General features: G+C 58.9%; 1 protein-coding gene across 1 annotated transcript in view; it reads left to right on the top strand.

Moving 5' to 3' along the window:
* The window catches only part of ZNF536 (zinc finger protein 536), a 174,299-nt gene that overhangs the window by 43,056 nt on the left and 115,821 nt on the right, over positions 1-15,422 (top strand). Inside the window, exon 2 of the mRNA XM_090259712.1 lies at positions 8,332-8,446. The gene's annotated coding sequence lies outside the window, so the exon portion shown is untranslated. The remainder of the gene's footprint in view (positions 1-8,331; positions 8,447-15,422) is intronic.

Here is a 15,422-nt window from a genome sequence, read left to right as displayed (position 1 = left end):
GCACGGCGGATCGTCCTCCCGACGCCCGGAGACAGACTCCAGTTCAGGCTCAGACTTCCCTCCTGCCTGCCGTTTGCTTCCGAGGCAGAGACAGGACGATTCCGTCTGGTTTTATCTCTTCTGCCTGCCATTGATCTACTGGCGATGGGATTAAATTTATCATTTTCGATGTATAACTCATCGTTAGATAGCCCGAAAAATATGTAGTTGCGTAAAAATTCCTATTGTTTGCTTACAACACACAGTGTTTGATTTTCACTGTAATCAAATTACTAGAGCATATTATTTTTACTCCAAGATGTTTATTTTTCACTATCTTAAATTGAATCATTTTGGCCTATTCACGAAATACTTCCCTGAAATCATCCGTTCCCACAAAGGGTGGCTTTGGGTTGTGGATTATGCAGAATTCTGAGGTTCCGCTGCCTTAGAAATCCCGGCGCTCTCGCTGCCTAAATGCAGTAGCGAGGACTCAGGCTTCACGCTGCAGGAACAGACGCTGCTCAGAGGACCCAGTGCGAAGCCGCAGTGAGACCAAGCTCAGTGAGAAGAACCGAGGCCGGAATTCACTGTGTCGGGGGCTAAGTGGTAACTACGGGGACAGTGAGGCTCTGGGCCTCTGATCACGCCGCATCTCAGATCCTTAGGAAAATAAAAACACCTCGACACAAATTACTGAGGAGAAAACTCCAGCTCAAGTTTAATTTTACCCAACTTTATTGGCAGCTTATTCTGAACTAATGTGCAATAAAGTTGCCAAGCAGAACAATCGAAAGAAATGAGAAAAACCGCGTCTTGTTGTCATCTTACGCTGTTTGTTTTAATAAAGATGGTAGAGCAGTCACCACCTGGAGAGCGGACGTGGGTTTGGGGTAGGTCATGCTTCCCCGACTGCTGTGATTGGACAGCTCACGAGAGGGCAGCCATGGCCCCGGTCCCCCACCCCCCAGGGCGGCATTGTCCCAGCTCTTTGGGAGCAAGACAAATGCCACTCCTGAGAGACCGCCTTTCCCATGAACGTTTCTGGGAAAAGGGCTTGCGACTCCCGGGACCCAGCACGTTATAGACATTGTGGCTTCACGCCCTCGCTGTGCGCCGAGACTCGCCATCCCCTATTTCAGAGAGCGCGTGTTTGCGGACACCAGACACATGTGTGTGTGTGTGTGTGCGTATGCGCATGGAGGAGGGTGGGGGGTTTGTCCAGAAGCCACATCTAGGGATTCCTGGGGTGTGGGCACCTCCCCATCATACCCATCACAGCTCTGGGTACCAGTGCCACTGAGCTTCTCAGTCCCCTTCGCCCAGGGCCAGGGGCCCGCAGGGAGGCCGGTGCCTGGTCGCAGGGGGTCCTGGGCCTCCGGGCGGTGGGACTAAAATCCAGTGTGTAGGCGAGCTCCTGCCACGGGGGGCCAGTGCTTCCGTCGGATGCTGGAGGGGGGGGTGCCTTTCCTGCGGCACCTGGGGCGCAGGGCAGCGCCTGAGGGTGGGGCCCTGGGTGCAGGAGCTGGGGAGGGCAGCCCGCGCCTGCAGCGGCCGTGCCACCAGGACAGGGAAGCGCGTCTCTGCTCGCGAGTGTCTCACTGCAGGCGCCGGGCGGGAGGCTGGGCGCCTTTGGGTGCGACAAACAAGCTGACCCTTTCAGTTCTTTTCAAGGCGCCGTGTGGGTGTGGTGGTGTCATGAACGCAGGCCAGAGGGGCGCAGGTCGGGCGCCCAGGCCTGCCGCCGTCTGCGGGACTCGGACCCGTCATGGCCCGTCCCAGATGCCGCGCTGGGACCTGGCTCCCTACCTTCATTCCGTCCCTTGTGCCAATGCTGCTCCTCCTGTCGTGGGGTTGTGGGCGCGCGAGTCGCCCCCCGCGCCGGCGCCGCCATGATCTGGAAGCTGCGGGCTGCGTGAGTCCCTCTCCAGGGACTGGGCTTGGTGACCCCAAGGGTTCAAGTTCCCCATGGCCAGGAGGCCATTTGGGGGAGTTGAGGCCTGAAGGGAAGGAACCCCTAAGGTCAGACAGTGAGCAAGGGGCAGAGCTGGGGGAGGGCCAGGCGGCCGATGCTGAGCCCGTGACCTTGACCCGGGGTCGCTGCTTGTCTAGGTCAGTCCCTGTCCCGTGGCGGCTCTAGGTGGCTCCTCCTGCTGGCTTTCCTTTTCATGTAGAAACAGCAGCAGCAGCTATGTGCCAGGCATGTTACCTCATCCAAGTAATTAATCGTTAATTAATGAGCTCACTTAATTAATTAATCATTAATTAATGAGCTCACTTAATTTAATTGATTCTTGTGACAACCTTAGGAGGTAGGTACCACTGCCCTCCCCGTTTTACTGGTGAGGAAACTGGGGCTCTGACAGGTGGTTTGGTGCTCGGTCCTCAGGCTGACATGGGGGGGGTCCACCCAGGCCGCTCACCCCAACGTCGGCGCACCCAGCACCCCACACCACGCTGTCCCCTCTGCTCTGGCGCTGAGATGGCTTCAGATCCAACATGGCCGAGCCCTCTTCTCTTTGATATAGTTAGGTATCTGTTTCATGTGCTTGAATGGGAGAATAAATAATGTTCTTTATTTAAGGCTTTATTTTATAAGATTTCTCTTTGAACCGCATGGGTTTAAACAGCTCTGCGAGTCCATTTCGGGAAAAATCATCACTAGCTGAGGGCGCAGGCAGAAGCCGATATGGTGGTCGGGTGAGGGTGCCGTCCACGCCTCATTCAAGAGGGACAGACGGAAAAGGGAGACCTTTCAGATGAGCCCTCGTCTTCGTCCTGGGGGGATGAGCTCAAACAGGGTCTCCCGACCGGATTGTTTGTGGGGGAGGCCCCGCTTCTCCCTCCTCCTGACTGTGTCTCAGGCAGGCCCCTAACCCACCTCACGGGCAGCCGTGGCCTCCCTCGGGGGTCCTGCCGGGGTCTGGGTCTGCCTGCCTCGCAGGGACCGGCCTCTGGCTGGGGGTCGATGGCGGGGCTGGGGCAGAGGAGCAGGTGGCTCGTGGGCTGGCAGATGTCCATGTGGGGCAGCAACTGGTTAGTCCCTGTGACCTGAGAGCACCAGGCCGGCCAGGCGGCGGCGACTGTCCTGGGGTTGGCACACCGCCCTGTGGACCACCGGCATCTAGGACGTGTCCCTCTGCCACAGGCCGATAGTCCTCAGACTGGCTTCCGTGGGGCCCCAGGGGTTGTGAGGAGACTCCCTGGGATCCGAGAGAAGGGAGGCCTCGGGCCGCTCTGCCACATTGGCTGCAGAAGCCGCACTTTTATCCTTGGAGAAGGAGCTGCTAGAAAACGCTGAAAATTCGTGCGTCTAGACCATGTTCTTGGTTCTGGAGGTGGGAGCCCAAGTTCCAGAGAAGAGCAATGACCCGCAAAGATTGAGTCTGGACGGCCATTGTAAATAGAAAATCTCTTTATTTAGGCAGATGGGTGGTGGAGCTGGGTAGAAGAAATAAAATGCACACTTGAAAGGAGTCGTGAGGGTTCATATGTCCAGTCCTTGCTTCAGGCAGCCTGACCACCCACACACCTTGTAGACGTGGGAGCCCACCTGATAGACATGGAATCCACCTGGTAGATGTGGAAGCCCACCTGGTAGAGCTGGAAGCCCACCTGGTAGATGTGGGAGCCCACCTGGGAGGAAGCTCTCCACAGGCAGGGGACCCGGAGCCCACAGGACACAACTGCTCAGAGGTATTGGACGGTGGTGGCTGACGGTCGAGTGGGGACTGGGCACTGGCCCCTGAGCCAGGCACCATCAGCTACGTGATCTCCATTGTGAAAGAGAAGCAACGACAGACCCCTCGGTGACAATGTGACCCCTCAGTGTCAGAGCCGGAGCCTCCCGGGCTCTGGTCTAGGATCTGGCCCCTGGTGGCTGTGACCTCCACCCCCAGGACAGGCCTGTCAGTGTCCAGCAGGGACAGGACTGCCCAGAGCCAGGTGTCCGGGTCCTCTAGCCCTGAAGGGTCAGGCAGGAGGCGGGAGTGCTTGCTCTGCTCCCGCGTCTGTGAGGGTTTGTGCAGAATCCTGCTGGCGACCCCGCAGGGACCTGTAGGAGCCGTGGCCCCTGAGACGCGGGAAGGAAGCTGAGCTGGGTGACCCAGCATTTGACAGCGATCAGGACCTCACTCATTATTTCTTCTTCTATGCCTTCCATCAACCCCTGGCTGGGCCGCTGTAGGGCAGGTATATCAGGTACATCCTTGATCATTGAAGAGGCGCCGATGGTACTCTTCCGCTCACTCCTAAGGCATTTTCACTTGCACAGTATTTTTGCATTCACGTATGAGTTCATGAATTTATTACTTACGAACTCATTCAACCAGCACTCTATTCCTCCATCCATCCATTCACATATGACCTTGCTCACCCATGCGGCTATGCATCTATGTGTTCATGTATGTATCTGTTAATTTCTTTCATTTGGTCATGCACAAAACACTTGGGAATTAACGAAAGCCTCCGGAGAAATGGGAAGAGTGGGACCGAGACCCAGGCCAGCTCTGGGCGTTGTCGCGGGGTGCAGATATGTGAAGGTGGACCAATAGGGCCGGGGTCGCCGAGGGACCGACTGTTACCAGCCTGTGACAGGTCAGGGGGAGCCCCCCTGCTGGGACCGTGTGCTCCCAGCATCACGGTGCACCAGGGTCATGAGGCCTCCCTCCCCAGGTTTCCCCCATCGCTCGAGAGTGCGTGGGGTCCTTGGCCCTCCCCCCCAGTAAGTCTTGTGACTCTGAGCCCTCCTCGGGTCGCGCCCATGGGGAGCAGTGCGCGTCCAGTGCAGGGACTGGGGCTGCAGGGTGGCAGGGTGGGAAGGAGGGGCTGTCTGTCACCATGATGCGGGCAGGAGGCGCCGTGACGGGCGTGGTGAGAATAACAAGCCGTGAGGGTCACTCGGGACTGGCATTCCCTTCTCTCCCCCGCGGAGGAGTGTCCGCCCGTTTTCCGTGTCGGACCGCCCCCCACGGCTCCTGGGGGAGCGGCGGGCGGAGCTGTGGGCGGGTCTTGCCCGCGGACAGGCATCTGGAAGCACAGCAGCCGTGGCCCATGGTGCAGGGGGGTGCCGACCGCAGGTCAGGCGAAAACCCCGCGCGCGTGAGGTATTTCAGGAGGAACCTGCTTCGCGAGTCGTGTGGGGACTGGAAATGGCTTTTGCATCAAGCTCCGGGCTGTGTCATGGATGAGGTCGAAGCGCTAACCCACGGGCCTCTTTCGGTTTATTGAGATGGGGGTTTGCCCCGACGCGCAACTGTCCTTCCTATGCGCGACTCCAGATGCATGCTTGTGCCCTTCAGCTGCGAGGCCGGGACCCTTCCCGTGGGTGAAACAGTCACTGGTGCTCACACTCACCGTCTGTGTGGCCCCTCTCGGCCCCGCTGTCTGGCCTCGACCCCTCCATGCAGGGGGCCTGGTGGCCATTGGTCACTCACCCTGCCCTCCTTTACACCGTAGGTAACCCTCAGGGCACCCGCCTGCCCACAAGGAACGGCGCTCAGGTGGCCCGTTTCCCTGTGCACCAGTTCCTTAGGTGACCGAAGTGTACACTCGAGAAGGGCCACAGGGACAGGAAGACACGCAGGCGCGTGGGGTCCCCTGTGCGCTCACCCTCTGCCTGCCCCTCAGTGCACTGCCCACCCGGCCCTGCCCTCCCCGCCCAACCGCCCTTTGGCTTATTGCTTTACTTGATTGAAAATACACAGCCATAAACACCCAGGGCAGCCAGCAGTGTGGCGGGGATAATATTAATTTCTTTCTGGTTTATTTGTGAAGGAGTCCACCATATAAATCACTTGTAGCCACCAGGACAGAAAGGGAAATGTCATGTCCAAAAGGAGAAGTCGCGTGTGTTCCCGTGGAAAGCGAAGCATGCGTGGCCAGCTGGCGGTCCTTACTGCGGGGTGGATATTTGTCCAGCCTCACTTGAGACGCCGCGACGTGCTCCGGGAGTCCTTCCCCTCCGCCGCGCAGAAGGCACGGGGCGGCGGCCGGCACGTGGCGTTGGACAGCCCGGTGTCTGCCGGACGGGTCCCCCTGATGCCATTTTTCACGACTTGTTTAATTAACAACCGTTTTTGACCTGGACTTGTTGTAAGAGTTGCTATTCTCTCCTGCTAAATTACATCTAATGAACATATTTGCATGTTATCAGATGCGGCCATATATCATTTCCAATTCCGGCGTTTAAGTCTGCATCACTCCAAACAGCTTTTGTGGATTAGTAAGCAGGTGAAATCAAAAATCTCATTTCATATCTGACATTAATAACTTTCAGGGGGAATGAGCATTGGCATTTATGTCTGGACCAGGATTGAGCCCAGCGTCCTAGAAACACAAGGGCAGCAGACAAACCTCCTCACCAGATAGGAAAATAAATCACGCATAATGCAGAATTTCTACCTTACATGTTAATTAATGTGTGCAATCAATTACTGATGTTACAATATGAGCAAGAAACTGGTGGGGAATGGGGTAATAAAAAATACCTATAGATTTATCTGCTGCTTTTTTTCTATTCAAACAAATAGTCTTCAAGCCTGTGAATGCTGTGTTGAGACATGCTCTGAATAATAAGCATCATAAAATCTAATCAGATTTATAAGAGGAATTGATTGTTGTGGCAGGAGGAGAGGGTGGAAAATAAGCTGGAATTTAAGTGTTAATTTTTATGCTAATCCACAGTGGCTTCATATGAAGCAATTTTGTTCTGTGCCACAAATATAAAATTGTCCCTTGCAGAGAAATGTCAGCTTGCTAGACCTGAAAGCAGTAATTTATTAGGTATGTTTCTATTAGTATATGTCACAGTTGTTAGCAGGCTATACACACAATGGTGCTTCATACTTATCCTCCAAGTCTCAGAATGTTTCAGCTCAGTGGCTGGAACGCGGGGCGTTAATACATTATCATATGCGGGGTGGTCGGTGCCCGGTGGACGAAAGGCTATTTAATACAATTTAATGTCATTCGGAGAAGAAGTGGGAAAATAAAGACGGGGAATAAAATGGCATCTGTGTGTTTCCCCGCGCACGCAGCACAAGCCCTCCGTTTAAGAGGTATGACATTTCTGCCAAGAGAAAGAATAAAACTGGGCCATTTTTTCCCCCCTAACCTGTTCCCCCCGCTGCAGTATTTTTCTAAATGCTATTAAGTGATCGATTTACACGGCCCCGTGATGATGTCATCCAGGAGACGGGGAATGCAGAAGACAGCAGAATCCTCGTGACAGTGACCTTGTTTCCGCGTCCTGGGGACCCTGTCAGCATCGCTCCCAGTCTATGGTTTCAGAGGATGTACTTTTTGGACAATATCTCGCTGCTGGGTCGTGAATTAATAGAGTGGCGGGTTCTGATGCAATTCACATATAGGTCAATCACATGCGCCAACATCTGCTGTCACCATCATTTGCATGCGGCATTCATATGTTAATGACGCCTCTTTTTACTCAAGTAATATATTTAAAAAACAAGATTTGCATATCAGTTTGGATCGGGGGCGTGCACGCGATTCATCATTTTCTCCTTCTCGGGACACCGCGCGGAGCCCAGCGTCCTGAGTGATGGCTGCTATATTTGAGCAGGGCTCTGATTTATACAAGAAACCCTTCGGAGGGGACGCTTCCATTCTAAAGCCGCTTACGGCTTTATAAATCAATAATGACACAGATGGACTGGTGATAATCTATTTAGAATGCCTGATAGCAAATATTGTTGCACAGATGATTAGCGTGGTTACTGTCTCAGCACAGAGCCTCCGCTCCCTTTGCAAATGGTAAGTTGGAACTGAAAATAAATCAAAAAACAAAAAAACAAACCCCCAAAAAGAAAGTGCTCGCGCCGACCTGGCGTCAGGGCATCTCTGTGCTGGGTCCGGATGGCACAGGAGAGCACACGGCGGGGAGAACAAAGAGGCGCTCTGCTCCTGCCAGTACCACCCGATCCGTCCCCGCTTCTTTAACAAAACAGGACCTCTTAATGGAATTGTGTCTTCAGGTGTAAATAGCATTAAAAGCCGCGTCTCCTCTCCTTTTTGCCCCGGTACAGCGCAGGGAGGGAGAAAATAAAGTGGAGGTTGTCAGAAGTGGCAGCTGCTTGGAATCCTGATAAATATAAGCTTTTATTGATCTGATGAAAATGAAAGATCCCAGCGCTAGGCAGTATTTAGCTTCTTGTCAACAGCACGTCACCCATGGCCTTGCGTGGGGATAGATTTTCATCCGCGCGCGCCGGCTTTGATTTCATCTTTCACCTCTTCCGTTGAATTTCCTTGACCTCTGCGTAGGGCTGTGGTTTCGTGAGTTTGTGAGATTTCACTTCACATCGTTTCTTTCTGTATTTTCTTTTGTGACAGGGACCCCGGGACGCCCGTCTGGCAGTCTGTCAGGGCCTGGCCCAGCTGCCTTCTTTCCGGGGCACCGCTCGCCAGACTGACTGTCTGGAAGACAGCATGCAGTTAGCCTGCTAAGGTAAGTCCCCGACGTCAGGACCGCGGCCCTGACGCAGCTCGGCGCTTCCTCCCCTACAGCCCCCCTCCCAGGCCGGACCCCCCTGGGAGCTCCTGGCCGGGGGCAGCAGGACCTCTGCCCCGAGGGAGGCCGTGCTCTGTGGTGGGGCGGGAACAAAGGAAGCCCAGGAAAACGCCCCCTCCTTCCCATTTCTCAAGTTTTCTGCTGGGATCCACGAGAGGTTTCAGTCCCCAGGCCCGAGGTGCCTCTAACAGATTCTGGTTTCAAGAAAGTGCCGGTGTCATTTTGAGTAGTTTTGATACAACCAAATCAAAGGGAAGATTAGAAATAGCTTTTCTGAAAGCCCACGCTGAAGCCATAAATTATTCTGCACCATGATTCTCCCTGATAGGGAAGCCGTCCGCACCTCTTTGCCTGGCACTGCTGAAGTGTGGAGCGGGGAAGTTAAAAATAAAATGAAGCGTTTAAATCTTGGCTGCCGAGGGCCTCAGGTAGACATCAAGGCCAGTCGATAAAGGACCCTATCAATTAGGCTTCCGCAGGGATCCTCCCATTTGGTTTATTAGCAGTTGCCCAGGTGCAGGGTTCCCGGGGGCGGGGGGTGAGGAAAAAAGGAGGAAACGCGCAGGGAGAACCATCCACTGGACAGCCTGGGTCTGGGCGCCCCCGTGCCGCAGCCTCGCAGACCCGGGCGGAGAGAGCGTCTGTCGCGGGAGGGCGGCGGCGTCCCCTGCTTCGCCCCTTCAGTCCGGGTTAGAAAGGGTCGGTCTCTCGCTGTGGGGGCGCTTCCCGCCCGGCCCACGGTGGGTGCCCCGTGTGAAGAAGAGGAGGGAGGCAGCCACAGACTGTGTGGCTCCCTGGGGCCCAGCCACCCACGGGCTCTGCCGGTGGCTTCCTGCACGCGCTGTTGGCTGGCTCCCTTCCCCGCACGTTGCAGGCAGAGCCATTTTGGTTCCGGAGCTGTTTGCTTGGGAAAACAAGCGCGCTATTGCCAGTAAGGTTGCGAGTTTGCTGGCAGATACGGGAATGTCTGCGAAGACTATTTTCCCTCTCGGGAGGCAAAACACAGATGGGGGAGCTCGGAGTCTTACCACGTTTAGCTGCTGTATGGGTGGCGGGGACTCCACTGCAGGGGTGCTCATGGTCGGGGAGGGCCCGGCTCCGTGTCTGCTCCCGGGCTGCCGGTGGGGCGAGGAGGCCTGGCCAGGGAGCTCCCATGTCCCCTTGACCCACATTGGATGGGAAAGGGGGACAAGGGCGGGGAGACCGAGGGCGGGGAGCAGGAGCGGCTGAGGCGGAGCCCTGTGGGCGGGAGACTAGAATGCGCGCGGCCCCGGCCTCACCAGACCCTCTGCCATCAGGGCCTGCGTGGTGCAGAGTGAGTGGCCTCAGAGAAGACAGGAACAAAGATGCGGGCCCTTGGGGTTGGACACGGGAAGGCGGGGGACCTTCCTGCTTGGAGAACCCGTATTTTGCCATGGTTTGGGGTCCTGGGAACTGTAAGTGGGATTGGAAGGTCATGTCCCAGAGCAAGGTCTGTGCCCTAGGGACCGAGAAAGGGGACAGGTCTTAGAGACGGGGACAGCACACGGGCGCCTCCTTCCTGGCCTCTCCCCGACCTGCCGGCCCGTGCCCTGCCTGGCCCCCGGGACCCTGGGGCTGTGATGAGCTGGTGAGCCATTCCTGGGCCTCGGGCTCTCGCTCCCCTGCCTCTGCCCCACGCCCCCCCCGAGGCTTTGATGTGGACCCTCGGTGTTGTGAAGTCCTATGTAAGATGCTACACGTGTGTGGTTCGGGTCGACCAGGCCGCGCCCCCGAAGCACCGCGCTGGAGCCCGGGTGCCCACCGCCGTGCGCCCGCGCACCACGTCGGACCTGACTGACGATCCCGCCGCCGCGCGGACTGCAGCGCCCCCGGGGAGGAGCACACCGCCAGGCACGCTGTCAGCCCGCCTTCCACGTGTCCTTCGGAAGGACCCCGTGCTGGGCCTAGGGCCTGGGGACTCCGGGGGTGGTGGTGGAGCTGGTCTCAGAGCCCATGGGGGTCCTCCCTCCTCCACCTGGCGGCTCGCCCCGTCCCCGGGTCGAGGGGGATCTTGGGCCCCAGGTGCCGGGCCCTCCGTGGCTCCCACCGTCCCGCGCAGCGATGCCTGTAGGGCACGGGGTGGGGGGCACCGAGGAGGAGGGGGTGTGTGACCTCCGTATAAGACAGGGACAGGCCCTGCTCCTGTGTGGGGGGCTCTGTGTCACATGGGCGGTCACCTGGGGGGCTCGAGCGGCAGGACCCTGGGAAGTCCCCGCGGCGCTGACTGCAGCGGGGTCGGTGGTGGGGGGCGTTGAGGCTGTGACCCCCACTGCGCCTGAGCTCCAGCGGGGGCAGGTGCCGCGGTGCGTCCCCCGAAGGCGCCCAGCGGGCAGAAGCTGCCATCAGTTTCTCTTTGGGGGGGGGGGGGCGGAGACTGAGGTCTATGGCCCCCTTGGGTCACATGGCTGGGTGATGGTCAGGCTATGGTTCAGGGGTGATTCTTCCTGATTTTGGAGCCTGGTCCCCTGGGTATCAAGTAGCTTGGGACAGACAAGGTCCTGCCCTCAGGGGGCTTCCACTGTGGGGCAGTCGTAGAGAGGATGGTGTGTGGCCAGGGATGGCCCCCACGGAAGGCACACTGGCAGGGACAGGGCTGAAGGACATGGGGAGGCAGCCAGTGCAGGGCTGGCAGGAGCAGCAGGTGCAAAGGGCCTGGGGTGGGGAGAGACTGCAGGTCGGCGGGGCTGGAGCACTGAGCTCGGGGGGCAGGTGCAGCCAGAGACCTGGGTTCGACGTGGCCTGGCAGACCGTGGGGTGGAGCTTTCTCTCACGTTTATGTTGCTATTATCCCGAGGGCGGCTCTTGAGAAACCCACCTGCCAGGTGTGGGGGTGCTGCGAGAATTCTGCAAGTGGCTTGAACCAGCTCCTGGTGGGTTGCGTGCTGCAGCCTGTGGCTGTCCTGTGGCTTGTCTAAAGCAGGGAGCCAGGGATTGCCCGCCCCGTGGGTGCAGGACAGGTGGGCAGCTGCCCTGGGACGCAGGCCAGTGCCCCGCGGCCGCTCCTCTGGACCCAGCATGTGCTGCCCGAGCACCATGCTAGAGCTGCAGGTGGGAGGCGTCTGGGGCTCCCGTTGGTCGGGGGATCCTAACGGGGCGCAGGTGCCCCCATTCGCTACAGGGAGGTGTTAACTCCAGACCAAGTCATGGTCACTCGATCAGTGCTGTTCTGGGCTAACAGCGTGCGGGTGTGCTTAGCAGCAAAGGCCCCCAGCTGTCACCATCCAGGCCCGTCTCTGCCAGGCACCTGGGGGCTGCTGTCAAGCCGAGGTCCCTGCTCACAGACCCCTGGTCACTCACTGACCTGTGAAGCCCAGGGGAGCCCTTTGTGATCACAGCTACCTTTACTGGCTCGGTGACGAGACAGGCCCAAAGAGGTCAAGGGCTGGCCCAAGGTCACATGCCCGGACACTGGCAGAACCAGAGCTGGACCCGGCCACCCTTGGGCCCAGCCTAGTTTCCCCCGAACAGAACAGGCCGCCCCGGAGGCTGGGCTGGGGTCTTGTCTGTCCCGCAGTCCCACCGCGCGGGGGCAGCCCTGGGCTCGCTGTGCGTCAGCTGTCTCTCACGGACGTATTGACTGGCCGTCCCCTCTGCTATTTGTCACCATTACAATCGCTGGCACCTTGGTTTGAGCAAACCCAATATGCGCCGAATCCACGTTGCTCTCCAGTTCCCCGGAACGTAGGGATGGCAGAGCCCAAGGCTGAGCCGCACCCAGGCCATAGGGAGGACACGGGTGTGAGTTCTTGCCACCTGCCCCTCGGGTATTCACCCCAATGGGGGCCCTTTAGGGCTACGACCCAGAAGGGCTTGGACAGAATGACTGGCGCTGAAGCCAGCTCAGCCCAGGGAGGCCTTGGACTGGGCCCCAGACTGTTGCTGGGGACAGGCCACCCAGGAGGCTCTGGCCCGGCCCGCACTGGGTGTCCCGTGCAGGCCTCGCCTCCCCGAGGTGGACCCTAAGCCCTGTTCCAGGGGCCAGATGGTCAGGCGTGACGTCGGCTGTGTGCTGGGCAGTGGAGAGAGCTTGCCCCTGGAAGGGCCACTCAGATCCTACCCACGGCAGCCACCTGGGGGGTGGGGTGCAGAGTGTTTCCAAGTGATCATAGTTTTTAAGGAAAGAATTTAAAAAATCTGGTTCTTTCTCCCCCGCCCCCTCTAATGTTGGCAACTAACTTAAGTGTTAAGACTTCTCTGCCAATGCAAGGGTGGCTGTGGACTGGATGGAGCCGCGGCTGTGCCCTGAGCAGCTCTGCACTCGGCACGGAGCACAGGGCCGCACGCAGGGGCCGCACGCCGGGGCCACGCACCCGAGCTGCCCCGGAAGGGCCGCGGTGCAGCGGGAGCGCACGTGCGGTCCTGGCCTCAGTCTGCGCCCCGCGTTCCCTTCGGCAGGGAGGCCAGGGCAGGTCCCGGCTGCACAGGAGGGAAGCCCCCGACTGCGGGCACATGTTCCGTTCACCGCTTCCCGCTGGGTCTGCTCCAGGGTCCTCGCGGGTGGGCGGGCGGGCAGGTGTCCCACGTCACCTGCGGGGAAGGTGGGCAGGATGCCCCTTTGCAGGCCCCTGCACCCCATCGCCCTGTGTCTCCCCAGCCCCTGAGCTACAGGCACCTGGCCAAGTCTAATATGCGGACGTGGTGATGGACAGGTGACTCTTGGACCCCAGGACTCGGTGACAGACCCAGCCCTCCTTGTGCCAATCACCAGGCTGGTTGGGGGGCGGCCTGGCCTGCTCTGAGCCCAAAGGGCCCCTGGGCTGAGACAGGAAATGGCAAGGCTGCCGGGCCACCCACCACCTGTCCCTTCCTGGTCCTTCCTGCACAGGCGGCCCTGTCCTCTGCTCCTGTGACAGGCAGCAGACGGGGGCTGCGGTCAGGTGCTCAGGGCGGGGTCGGGCCGGCCAGCCCACGGCCTCACTCCTGGTGGCCCAGGCCGGGCTCCCTTTTTTCCGGGCCACGTGCCGCGTGGACTTTCTGTGTGTGTAACGTTATTTGTTTTTATTCCCGTAATTCCTTTATTGTTTGCACAACGCTGTCAGACTGTTGCCTGAAAGTATCACGGGATAATTGCGGAACGCCTGCATAAGTAATTCCGTAGGAAGCCGGGCCTCGTCTGCATAGAAAATGGTTTCTCGCGGCTGCATCCGCGGCCTTCATTTCGTCGGGGCCGTGCTCCGGCTCTCGCCTTCCCCACCAGCCCCCAAACGGGACGTCGTGAAATGCTCCTGCGGCTCTCCTCGGTCCTGTGACCTTTCTGGAGGGTGACCGCGGGCCCGATGTGGTCAGGCAGAGCCTGGCCCTGGCCGGAGGGGCCCCTGGGCTGGCGTTCCTGGCGCGGGGTGGCCGGCGTCCCTCCCGACCGCACGTCTGTGATATTAATGGTGTGTGGTGAGGAAGAGACGTGTTTTATTCTCCAGTCTCACCCTGCTGTTATCAAAGTAACTTCCAGCTTATTAGCGACAAAGGACTTTTCTCCTCGCCGCTGCCCTGTTCGCCGGGGCTTCCTGAATTAAACTGCTGCTTCCTGTCCTTTATATGCACGGCCACATCTGGGCGGCCCGCTCCCGGCCCCGCCGCTTAATACAATCGCCTTCCCTTCCAGTCTGTGTTGATTGTTTCTAATTCACTCTGACAGATAGTGCCTGACAACTCGCCGGCTCGTCCCTCCCTCCGTGACCTGAAGTTCCTCAGAGCACTTATAGAGGCTGTCATTTTTAATATTTGATTTCATTTTAAGTTATGTGTTTTACGGAGAAGATGAAACCAAAAAGAGGGGACTTGTAATGGAACATAAATTTAACCCTTCTTGCCACCCAGCCGCAGCCTCAGCGGCCTGCTCGGGGCCGGGCGCTCGCGGTGGGGGCGGAGGCTGCGGGCTTTTCCCTCTCCCTTCCTCCCTTTTTCCTTCCTTCCTTCCTTCCTTCTCAGGAAACAAAGCTTCATTTCACACTTGTCCCCTTCAATGGCACTTGACCAGCTTATGGAGCGAATGATGGTGTTTTCTGCTTTGCAACCAGGTTGTACCTGGCAGGCCTTTGGGGCTTTCCTCTGGGGAGAGGCCTGGTGAAGTCTAGGTGACCAGCGTCCTAAGGTGTCAGGACGTGAACTGGAGCTTCCTTTTGGGGCCGCTTCTCTCCGTGCGAGCCCGTGGCGCGGAGAAGGGCCACCCGTCGGGGGCTGGGCTGGGCCGCCCTGAGGGGGGCAGCAGGGGAGGCCGGACACCGTTTCCTCGGCCCTTCCCTCTGCGTCTGCTCCAGCGGGTGGCCTGCTGGGCTGCGTCCTCGAGGGCGGGTGGGCGTCCGCGTCACCTCAGGGCCACTCTGCCCCATGACTTGGCCTTTGTTTGCCACAGGACAAAGGCTCCTGTGTCCCTCTGGGCCCTTCAGAGGTCGAGGGCTGCAAGGCCTGCGTGAGGTCAGCTTTGCAAAGAGACAGCACAGAAGACAAGCAGAGGCCCGCCAACCCACGGTGCGTCCCTGTGCGCGCCGCCCCGGCCGTCGGTCTGTCTGTCCCTCGCAGGGCGTCATGGCGGCTGCAGAAGCGTGGCACGAAGGGTCTGGTGGGGTCGTGGCTAAAACACCAACCGTTGCCCCGGCCTAGGCCCCCGGTGAGCGTCTCTCCCAGGCCCCGTTGTCCGAAGCCCCCCAGGGCCGCTGGTGTTTGGGGCCCGGCAGCTGTGCCTGGGGCCGAGGGGTGCCCGGCCACGGACCAGGCGGGTGGGTGCCCAGTGAGCAGAGGAGGCAAGAACCCTGAGTTCCTGGTGGAGGCAGCTGCCAGGGCTGGCTGGGCGGGGGCCGCACTTGGGCCCACGGGCTCACTGCCTCCCTGGGGACCCGCTGCCCTGGCCGGGCCCGGGGACGGCGTGTCCTGTGTGGTTCCGCCCTGTACCAGC

Source organism: Furipterus horrens, unplaced genomic scaffold (genome assembly GCF_987537825.1).
Source record: "Furipterus horrens unplaced genomic scaffold, mFurHor1.1.pri manual_scaffold_13, whole genome shotgun sequence".
Classification (NCBI taxonomy): Eukaryota; Metazoa; Chordata; class Mammalia; order Chiroptera; family Furipteridae; genus Furipterus; species Furipterus horrens.
The sequence above is the reverse complement of the archived record's forward strand: the minus strand, read 5'-3'. Positions and strand labels throughout refer to the sequence as shown.